Here is a 10,725-nt window from a genome sequence, read left to right on the forward strand (position 1 = left end):
CACACTGTATCAGCTGACAATCAGCTGACTTAATCAGTAACAATTGACACATCGGTTAAGTGAGACATGTGACAGGTTGTTTACACATGATTGTGTGTTCCAGGGAGGCTCAGGGTGCCGTGCTGGACAAAGACGACCATCACAGGTGGGGATCTATCTTTACGACGCAAACATTGACAGGGACCGACACTGGTGGGCATCACACCAGGAGTCCAAATCCCGCAGGGAGGGGGTCAATGGTCTCGATTTAACTGTTTATAACGCTTCAGTGTGTGCCTGATGGGTCACATGTGACATTGTCTGCCGCATATCTACAGCAACAACTTATGTACTTCAGCCAATTGGCTAATGTGGCAACATGACTGCAGGATTGTCCTCCAAACTCCTCAATCAAACAACTGTGTTAAGTGCCTGTTTTAAATGCTGTTAAGTAACATATAGGCTTATCATTGCAAGACAATCAAACGTAACCTTACGTTTGATCACCAAAGTCCCCTGACCTGTGGGTTAATGCTAAAGACTGTGAATCACCTCTCTATTGGGGTGGTAGCGCGACAAAATACTTGTTTCATGATCCATTACACACAAACTTCGGGACAGAACTGAGAAGAAAAGAAGACGTTAGATTGTATTTTGATAGTTTGTCTGCTCACTCTATATCCCTGAGGTATCAGTGTCGACTAATTGGGAAAGAATTTCTCGAATTCGTACTTAATTATATGTGCCTATGAAGGGCCAACACAACCAAGTGAGGAAGTGTCCTTTACAAAGAATGGCACGTCTTGAAACATCACCTGGTTTGTCAAAGTTCAGAAGTGGTGATATTGTGCACATGTTTTTGACGTGCATAACAGTAATAATTCAGCCACCCGCTCACGGCATCTGACCCCTGTTTACAACAGGGATTCCCGAAATTGCTCTCCCCGTTTAGCGTTACATCCATCACAGGTGTGTATTAGCCTCGACCAATCAGGCACCCATACCGTACATGTGCCAGTACAAGCTCCTTCAGGGCTGGTGAGCGTGCAGGGGTGCAAAATAGAAGAGGGGTGTAATAATAAACTACACAGAAGAGGGGTGTAATAATAAACTACACAGAAGATAATAATAAATTCCATACATATGTACTAATGGAAATGAATAAGGGTACACTTAGTTTTAGACACTGTAAAATGATATGCTATGATGGGTTACCGATTTTGTCTGCCAAATACGCGTTGGAAACAATCGCACAAACACATCTCAACATTTGATTCTGACATGTGTTGAGTTTGAATGCACGCTGTTTCAAATGTACTGACAGTAAAGCTTATTTTCCTATATTTTTCATTGTTCCCTTATTTGTTTCCATCAGTATATGTTCATAGCGCTAGTGTTGGAGAACTTCTCCAGCATGAAAGTCAGGGAGTCTCATTGAGATGAAATAAAGTCATGAAATATAGTTTTGATGCGTTATCATTCATCTTGAGTTTATTGCAGGAAGAAGATTTTCTTTTTGCCTTCTTTATTGATATATTTGGACTTTGATATCAGTCCTCAATGTATGATCTGTGTAGAGGGGAGATCAATATGAACGATGTAGTGGGGAGATCCATATGATCTGTATACAGTGAGAGATCCATATGATTTGTGTAGCGGGGAGATCAATATGAACGGTGTAGTGGGGAGATTTGTGCGCCTTGGAGATCCATATGATCTGTGTCCTGGGATGATCCATGTGATCTGTGTAGTGGGGAGATCCATATGATCTGGGTAGTGGGGAGATCCATATGATCTGTGTAGTGGGGAGATTCATATGATCTGTGTAGTGGGGAGATCCATATGATGTGTGTAGTGGGGAGATCCATATGATCTGTGTAGTGGGGAGATTCATATGATCTGTGTAGTGGGGAGATCCATATGATCTGTGTAGTGGGGAGATCCATATGATCTGTGTAGTGGGGAGATCCATATGATCTGTGTAGTGGGGAGATCCATATGATCTGTGTAGTTGGGAGATCCATATGATCTGTGTAGTGGGGAGATCCATATGATCTCTGTAGTTGGGAGATCCATATGATCTGTGTAGTGGGGAGATTCATATGATCTGTGTAGTGGGGAGATCCATATGATCTGTGTAGTGGGGAGATCCATATGATCTGTGTAGTGGGGAGATGCATATGATCTGTGTAGTGGGGAGATCCATATGATCTGTGTAGTGGGGAGATCCATATGATCTGTGTAGTGGGGAGATCCATATGATCTGTGTACTGGGGAGATTCATATGATCTGTGTAGTGGGGAGATCCATATGATGTGTGTAGTGGGGAGATCCATATGATCTGTATGCTGGAGATATCCATATGATGTGTGTACTTGGGAGATCCATATGATCTGTGTAGTTGGGAGATCCATATGATGTGTGTAGTGGGGAGATCCATATGATGTGTGTACTGGGGAGATCCATATGATGTGTGTAGTGGGGAGATCCATATGATGTGTGTAGTGGGGAGATCCATATGATGTGTGTACTGGGGAGATCCATATGATCTGTGTACTGGGGAGATCCATATGATGTGTGTAGTGGGGAGATTCATATGATGTGTGTAGTGGGGAGATTCATATGATCTGTGTAGTGGGGAGATTCATATGATGTGTGTAGTGGGGAGATCCATATGATGTGTGTAGTGGGGAGATCCATATGATGTGTGTACTAGGGAGATCCATATGATCTGTATGCTGGAGAGATCCATATGATGTGTGTACTTGGGAGATCCATATGATCTGTGTAGTTGGGAGATCCATATGATCTGTGTACTGGGGAGATCCATATGATGTGTGTAGTGGGGAGATCCATATGATCTGTGTAGTTGGGAGATCCATATGATGTGTGTAGTGGGGAGATCCATATGATCTGTGTAGTGGGGAGATCCATATGATCTGTATGCTGGAGAGATCCATATGATGTGTGTGTACGGGGGAGATCCATATGATCTGTGTAGTTGGGAGATCCATATGATCTGTGTACTGGGGAGATCCATATGATGTGTGTAGTGGGGAGATCCATATGATTTGTGTAGTGGGGAGATCCATATGATCTGTGTAGTGGGGAGATCCATATGATCTGTGTACTGGGGAGATCCATATGATGTGTGTAGTGGGGAGATCCATATGATCTGTGTAGTGGGGAGATCCATATGATCTCTGTAGTTGGGAGATCCATATGATCTGTGTACTGGGGAGATCCATATGATGTGTGTAGTGGGGAGATCCATATGATCTGTGTAGTGGGGAGATCCATATGATCTGTGTAGTGGGGAGATCCATATGATCTGTGTAGTTGGGAGATCCATATGATCTGTGTACTGGGGAGATCCATATGATGTGTGTAGTGGGGAGATTCATATGATCTGTGTTAAGGGGATATCCATATGATCTGTGTAGTTGGGAGATCCATATGATCTGTGTACTGGGGAGATCCATATGATCTGTGTAGTTGGGAGATCCATATGATCTGTGTAGTTGGGAGATCCATATGATGTGTGTAGTGGGGAGATCCATATGATCTGTGTAGTTGGGAGATCCATATGATCTGTATGCTGGAGAGATCCATATGATGTGTGTGTAGTGGGGAGATCCATATGATCTGTGTAGTTGGGAGATCCATATGATCTGTGTACTGGGGAGATCCATATGATGTGTGTAGTGGGGAGATCCATATGATCTGTGTAGTGGGGAGATCCATATGATCTGTGTAGTGGGGAGATCCATATGATCTGTGTAGTGGGGAGATCCATATGATCTGTGTAGTTGGGAGATCCATATGATGTGTGTAGTGGGGAGATCCATATGATCTGTGTACTGGGGAGATCCATATGATCTGTGTAGTGGGGAGATCCATATGATCTGTGTAGTTGGGAGATCCATATGATGTGTGTACTGGGGAGATCCATATGATCTGTGTACTGGGGAGATCCATATGATCTGTGTAGTGGGGAGATCCATATGATCTGTGTAGTGGGGAGATCCATATGATCTGTGTAGTGGGGAGATCCATATGATCTCTGTAGTTGGGAGATCCATATGATGTGTGTAGTGGGGAGATCCATATGATGTGTGTAGTGGGGAGATCCATATGATCTGTGTAGTGGGGAGATCCATATGATCTGTGTAGTTGGGAGATCCATATGATCTGTGTACTGGGGAGATCCATATGATCTGTGTAGTTGGGAGATCCATATGATCTGTGTAGTGGGGAGATCCATATGATGTGTGTAGTGGGGAGATCCATATGATCTGTGTAGTTGGGAGATCCATATGATCTGTATGCTGGAGAGATCCATATGATGTGTGTGTACGGGGGAGATCCATATGATCTGTGTATTTTGGAGATCCATATGATCTGTGTACTGGGGAGATCCATATGATGTGTGTAGTGGGGAGATCCATATGATCTGTGTAGTGGGGAGATCCATATGATCTGTGTAGTGGGGAGATCCATATGATCTGTGTAGTGGGGAGATCCATATGATCTGTGTAGTTGGGAGATCCATATGATGTGTGTAGTGGGGAGATCCATATGATCTGTGTACTGGGGAGATCCATATGATCTGTGTAGTGGGGAGATCCATATGATCTGTGTAGTTGGGAGATCCATATGATGTGTGTACTGGGGAGATCCATATGATCTGTGTAGTGGGGAGATCCATATGATCTGTGTAGTGGGGAGATCCATATGATCTGTGTAGTGGGGAGATCCATATGATCTGTGTAGTGGGGAGATCCATATGATCTGTGTAGTTGGGAGATCCATATGATGTGTGTAGTGGGGAGATCCATATGATCTGTGTACTGGGGAGATCCATATGATCTGTGTAGTGGGGAGATCCATATGATCTGTGTAGTTGGGAGATCCATATGATCTGTGTAGTGGGGAGATCCATATGATCTGTGTAGTGGGGAGATCCATATGATCTGTGTAGTGGGGAGATCCATATGATCTGTGTAGTTGGGAGATCCATATGATCTGTGTACTGGGGAGATCCATATGATGTGTGTAGTGGGGAGATTCATATGATCTGTGTTAAGGGGATATCCATATGATCTGTGTAGTTGGGAGATCCATATGATCTGTGTAGTGGGGAGATCCATATGATCTGTGTAGTGGGGAGATCCATATGATCTGTGTACTGGGGAGATCCATATGATCTGTGTACTGGGGAGATCCATATGATGTGTGTAGTGGGGAGATTCATATGATCTGTGTTAAGGGGATATCCATATGATCTGTGTAGTTGGGAGATCCATATGATCTGTGTAGTGGGGAGATCCATATGATCTGTGTAGTGGGGAGATCCATATGATCTGTGTAGTGGGGAGATCCATATGATGTGTGTAGTGGGGAGATCCATATGATCTGTGTAGTGGGGAGATTCATATGATCTGTATGCTGGAGAGATCCATATGATGTGTGTACGGGGGAATGCAATCTCATTCTAAATGTGAGTTTAGTTTCAATGTGTTGGTGTCAGTGTACTTAATGGTGTAAGGTAAAGCATTTTTTTGTGAATTGAAAATATACTGCACTAGAATAAATCAAGAATCCTCACGTATATGCTCAGTGTTTGAAAGTAAGCATCAAAGTCAGGGGGCCTTGTCATAGCGCTAATGTTAGAAGTTAGTGATTAGGGGGTTTCTTGATTTGAAATACTATAAGAGAAAACCTCAAGGACCCCAGGACCCCCCTTTATTTATAAACTGTCTACTACTCAAATTTTGAAAGGGTAACTGAGATATGGAAGCCTTTTGGGGCCATTATGATTATTAGTAATCAGTATAATAATGTCTGGATAGGAATAGGTACCCAGCACCCAGTCACTGGTTTGTCTGGTCAAGACTTGATTTCTTACAGGCCGACATTCAACTGCAGTACTACTGAGTGCAACATTAGCTAAACTAAAGGATATATTCAAATTATTAAACACATCAATTGAGCGTCACATTTGGATGCTGGTTTAAAATAATTATATTTGTGCTTTGTGCAAAAAAACGGACAAACCATTTCGCTGCAGGTAGTCGACACACATATTGGAGACTGTGTGGTAATAACAACTCAGTCAGGCATAAAAGCCAGACATACGTGGTCATATGTATGAAAGCGATCAGCCAACTGGTTACTCTCTGCCTGTGTGCCTATTGTACTCCGTTCTTAACTGGCATTTAAACTGCCCCATAGCATTACAGGTGAAACTTAACCCTTTATTCACAACCCTGGGCTGATTGGAGATACCTCTTTGAAATATAGCACAGAAGCAGTTTGTCAATTGGTAAAGATTCAGAGCATTCAAATAAAATATGATATATTAAAGTACCATTAAGTCGACTTAGGCTCAGTGGGTTGGAAATATGCTGGTTGATCTGTCTTAATGTCAGCAACATATCAAATCAAGTTGGGTATTTCACATTTAAACTAGTGTTATTGCTCAATTAAGACATTTTCTTGCATTCTTCTGGAAACTCCCATGAGAATAGCCTTTGAGGCTGTCCGCTTGGTGTGGTGTCTTGAAGAAGAAAAAGCATCAATGAAGATTGACAATTAATATTTTAGAAATATTTTACACATTTTTCAGCAATAACTTGCTAAAATAATTGTGTTGTTGATATTGTTATTTTCTTTACTTAGGGACTGGTCATTTTGTTTTGTGGGGGGAGGGGTGTGTGATATTTGGTCTTAGGACTGTATCATATTTTGCTGACTGTAATATTTTGTCATGCCTCCCCAACAAATACCTGTAACTTTAATTTTGTTCATGACTCCCCCTCCCTATAAACAATGACCAGTATTCCAATTTATGTAAGTTAAAGTTTGAAATAATAGAACTGACATTTCTTCATGGCCTCTCTCTTTCCCTGTGTCATATTTATGACCCCCCATTATTATCTCTTCCCCCCCCCCCCCCCTCCCCATATAATAAATAATTTATCCCTTACTGTATATATTTCTTGGAAGATGAAAGTAATGTCATTAAAATATATATTTATAAAAAGAAATTGATTATTCATTGTATTTTTGTTTTTCTACAGAGAATTGGGTACATTTTAGCCTAAGAATGAAAATTTTGATTTGAGTTTAAAGACTTAATTTTCTTATGCGTAGTTGCAACGGTTTATTTTGGTCCCACACATTGGTATGCAAGTTAGGTGAGTGTTTGTTGTTTGTTGCACTCAGCAATATTCCAGCTATGTGATTGTGTCATGTAAATAAAACCAGCAATTGTCAAAACACACAATGATTACTGTATTCGACGTAATAAGTGCTCCATCCTAATAAGTGCCCACGGCGATATTTGTTAATATATTGTCTAGTGGACAATCCCAAATAGCACCCCTTCCAATTGATCAATGTACACAAGACGTATTTATTCGTGTATAATACGCACTTGGTGTTCTATGCACCCGTAATTATGGGCAATTAAATTCTGGAAAATATATCTGTCGTGTATAATACGACTTTTCTTCTGTATCATTTCAGGCTGTCAGCATAAACCACGAAATTTACGATCTTTCAACTCTTTTTTTCTCTCACCAAAATTATATTCTAATAAGAGCCCCCTATTTCTAATTTTGAGAGCGCCCTTGGTGCTTATTACGTCAAATACGGTATATCCCTAAGGGACCGAGCTGCCACTGTGGTGTAGTTGATAGAGCGTCTGCTCGGAGAGCGAAAGGTGGGTGGTACGATCCCCTGGCCGGGTCATACCAAAAGATGTTAAAAGGTGGTACTTGCTGTTACCCTGCCTGGTCCCTGCAGTCTACACTTGCTCTAATAGTCAATGTCTCAGTTCTACACAGGGCACTAATTACATCTAGACCTCGGCTGCAAATTGGCGTCAGGATGCCCCTTTATGGCAGTGTGCAGGAACTCCCCAAATTTGGTTTGATTTCTAACTGTTATGTAAGGTTATAACAAGGACACCTATGCTACCTTTCTTAGTTTTTAACAAGTTACTGAGCATTTGATGCCTGATAATTTTACTTTTGAAACCTCAGGCCAGCCATTGTGACTATCCGAACCGCCTCTGGTGGATAGAGCACTTGCCCTGAGAACGGAACGTCATGGGTTTCATTCCCGGCCGCGACATACCAAAAGATGTTAAAAGATGGTACTTGTAGTTACCCTGCCTGTCACACTTAAGGGACTAACACTAGGACTTGGTGGCTTTGAGCTCGTAAATTGTGTGTGAGTGGTATATTCATGTTAAACTGCAGCATGCTATCTCAGTGGGCTAGCACTACAAAATCAGCATTAATCCAAGCAGTACTAGTACAAGCAGCCACATGCACGTCGCTGTATAAGTGCAATAATTTTGAACGTGACGATAACACTCATTTCACCTCATGTGACCATCTGATCCCCTTCAAAGTTTTATACCACTTTGAAGATCTTCTCAGTCATATGATGGACTGAGTGAGTGAGTGAGTGAGTATGGTTTTACGCCGCATTTCGCAATATTCCAGCAATATCACGGCAGAGGACACCATAAATGGGCTTCACACATTGCACCCATGTGGGAATTGAATTCGGCCTTCAGCATGACGATCAAATGCTACCACACCACCCTGGTGTGGGAGGAATACCTGAATGATGCAGGTCCTTGGCGTTTAAAACCCATGAGCATGGTATGGAGCTGACAATCCCAGAAACATGGAGGGTGAATCAGGATTTGAACCAAGAACATAGGAACACTGATTTGCGCCACCTTAGATGACTGGGCCAACCCGTGCTCCCAAGAAAGCAAGGAAATAGAACAATAAACAAACCTGTTTGTTCTCATTTATTTACAATGACAAATGCTCACTGACATCTTATACAAAATGAACTTCCATCACACATAAGTTGTTCATAAAACAACCAGTCAACAAGACCAAGCAGATATCATTCCCATCATTTAAAAACAAATAAATATGCTCATAAACAGAAGCCACATCTATGTTTATCATAAGCAGTGCTCACACATTAGAAGAAGGGAGAGTAGTCACAACTGAAGGTTCAGTGTCATCAGGTTTTTGCCTACCAGTATTTATTCATTGGTCATGATAAAGAGTGAGTGAGTTGGGTTTTACGCCGCTTTGAACAGTATTCCAGTTATATCCAGGCGTGTCAGCTAAATGTGGGAGGAAAGCCCAAAGTGATGCAGGTCTCAGACGTTTACCACTTCGGTGCATGATAAAGAGAAGACAAGTACCTGAAAACCTCATAATTCATCCCTAAGGTGTTAATTAGATAAAACAAACTTCGAGCTAAAGGTGTTACAGAAGGGAGAAAGAGATTCTGCACATTGATCTGGATCAGGCTTCTACTGTGTCATCATGATTCATTATCCCGGACTTGCTTATGCAGAAAGAAATCTTTTGTTTCCTAATTCTGTTTGTACACAGGGAAGATGAGCAAGAGTGAGTGAGTGTGTTGGGTTTAACGCCGCTTTTAACAGTATTCCAGTTATATCGCGGCGTGTCTCAGTCTCAGACGTGTACCACTTCGGTGAAACCCACGAGCACGGGTATGGTGCTGACAAACCTAGAAACATAATCGGGGCGAACCGGGATTCGAACCCACAATCATAGATTTCTGGTGTGCCCAAGGGACGCAACTCTGCACAGCGAATCGCGACGACTGGGCCACCCGTGCCCCCAGATGAGCAACAGTGTTATGGCTACCTGTATATCTATGACAAGAGAATGTTAATTTTTATTCATCGTACGGATAATGCTCAAACCAGACAATGCAAAACAAGGCTTTATTTGGTCTTGAAAAGCTTGACTCAGTGTAGATTCAATTATACCCCTTGCAATTCTTGTAGAATGTATCCCGAAATTGTCAATTGTCAAATGTCAGTTCATCTGTACATTGTAGATTAATGCTAGCTGGTACTACCAGACTAAGCCACTTGGAAATGCACATTTATTTATTCTTTCAAAAGGTTATGGCAGTGAGCAGCCAACATTTGTTTGTGAAATCGTTGATCACTACCAGCATGTATCATCTCGGTTAGTTGTTTTAATGCCACACTCAGCAATATTCCAGCTAGATGACAGTGGCGTGTACACAAGTCTGTCTGGACCAGACAGATCAATGTGTGATATTATGAACAACGATCTATGTCGTCAGGACTGTTGACTATCAATCAAGGCACCAAGCTGACCATTCGATCCCATAAGTTGCCTCTTACATACAACCAGCATAGGTTGTTTGGGACGAATGCTAACCCCGGAATCCCCACGGAGCTTATCACATGTATCATTCTATATATTTTATAACAATCAACTGGCAGTATCAAAGAAAAGATAAGTGTCACGCCCTACTTCTATCCAGCTGTTACTGACGATGCAAAACGGGGCTCAACAGGCAAGTTTCCTATTAATCAACTAGATTTTTCAATAGACAATAAAGTTAAAAAACTTTGTTTAACGCTGCACTCGGCAATATTCCAGCTTAATGATGCACTCTGTAAATAGTCGAGTTTGGACCAGACTATCCAGTGAGTGACATCATGAGCTTCAGTCTATGGTATTGGGATACAATGTCATGCATCAACAAAGTAAGCGACCCTGACCACCCGATCCCATTAGTTGCCTCTTACGACAAGCATAGTCGCCCCTTACCACAAGCATAGTCGTCCCTTACCACAAGCATGGGTTGCAGAAGACCAATTCTAACCTGGATCTTCGTGGGGAGATGATTTAAGAG

General features: G+C 42.0%; 1 protein-coding gene and 1 long non-coding RNA gene across 2 annotated transcripts in view; both read left to right on the plus strand.

Annotated features, from left to right (window-relative positions):
* Window positions 1-1,832, plus strand: part of LOC124128994 (cysteine-rich DPF motif domain-containing protein 1-like) — a 68,354-nt gene extending 66,522 nt beyond the window's left edge. Inside the window, exon 5 of the mRNA XM_048396840.1 lies at window positions 104-1,832. The gene's annotated coding sequence lies outside the window, so the exon portion shown is untranslated. The remainder of the gene's footprint in view (window positions 1-103) is intronic.
* Window positions 1,833-9,144: 7,312 nt separating this feature from the next.
* Window positions 9,145-10,420, plus strand: LOC124134350. Its single transcript, XR_006861082.2, has 3 exons — window positions 9,145-9,435; window positions 9,903-9,905; window positions 10,176-10,420. It is a non-coding gene; the product is annotated as an uncharacterized LOC124134350 (long non-coding RNA).
* Window positions 10,421-10,725: the final 305 nt, after the last annotated feature.

Source organism: Haliotis rufescens, unplaced genomic scaffold (genome assembly GCF_023055435.1).
Source record: "Haliotis rufescens isolate VD_foot unplaced genomic scaffold, xgHalRufe1.0.p SCAF_16, whole genome shotgun sequence".
In the NCBI taxonomy this organism is placed as follows: Eukaryota; Metazoa; Mollusca; class Gastropoda; order Lepetellida; family Haliotidae; genus Haliotis; species Haliotis rufescens.